We start from the raw sequence: 1063 nt of genomic DNA, 5'->3' as shown, positions 1-1063 counted from the left end.
TGAAATAGCATTGGGGGTTTAAATTCGTAAGGCCCCGCCCCTTTGGTTCCAGAAGCCCAGAATACCATTCAGAGTATAGAACATGACCTGGCTGAGGGTTGAGATTATTTTAGCCACGCCCCTTTTGCCTAGAAGCCCCTAAACCCATTGAAATAGCATTGGGGGTTTAAATTCGTTAGGCCCCGCCCCTTTGGGTCCAGAAGCCCAGAATACCATTCAGAGTATAGACCATGACATGGCTGAGGGTTGAGATACTTTTGGCCACGCCCCTTTTGCCTAGAAGCCCCTAAACCCATTGAAATAACATTGGGGGTTTAAATTCGTTAGGCCCCGCCCCTTTGGGTCCAGAAGCCCAGAATGCCATTCAGAGTATAGACCATGACATGGCTGAGGGTTGAGATACTTTTGGCCACGCCCCTTTGCCTAGAAGCCCCTAAACCCATTGAAATAGCATTGGGGGTTTAAATTCGTTAGGCCCCGCCCCTTTGCGTCCAGAAGCCCAGAATACCATTCAGAGTATAGACCATGACATGGCTGAGGGTTGAGATACTTTTGGCCACGCCCCTTTTGCCTAGAAGCACCTAAACCCATTGAAATAGCATTGGGGGTTTAAATTCGTTAGGCCCCGCCCCTTTGGGTCCAGAAGCCCAGAATACCATTCATAGTATAGATCATGACATGGCTGAGGGTTGAGATACTTTTGGCCACGCCCCTTTTGCCTAGAAGCACCTAAACCCATTGAAATAGCATTGGGGGTTTAAATTCGTTAGGCCCCGCCCCTTTGGGTCCAGAAGCCCAGAATACCATTCATAGTATAGACCATGACATGGCTGAGGGTTGAGATACTTTTGGCCACGCCCCTTTTGCCTAGAAGCCCCTAAACCCATTGAAATAGCATTGGGGGTTTAAATTCGTTAGGCCCCGCCCCTTTGGGTCCAGAAGCCCAGAATGCCATTCAGAGTATAGACCATGACATGGCTGAGGGTTGAGATACTTTTGGCCACGCCCCTTTGCCTAGAAGCCCCTAAACCCATTGAAATAGCATTGGGGGTTTAAATTCGTT

The sequence above is a fragment of the Crinia signifera genome, chromosome 1 (genome assembly GCF_055691185.1).
Source record: "Crinia signifera chromosome 1, ASM5569118v1, whole genome shotgun sequence".
NCBI lineage: Eukaryota > Metazoa > Chordata > Amphibia > Anura > Myobatrachidae > Crinia > Crinia signifera.
The sequence above is the reverse complement of the archived record's forward strand: the minus strand, read 5'-3'. Positions refer to the sequence as shown.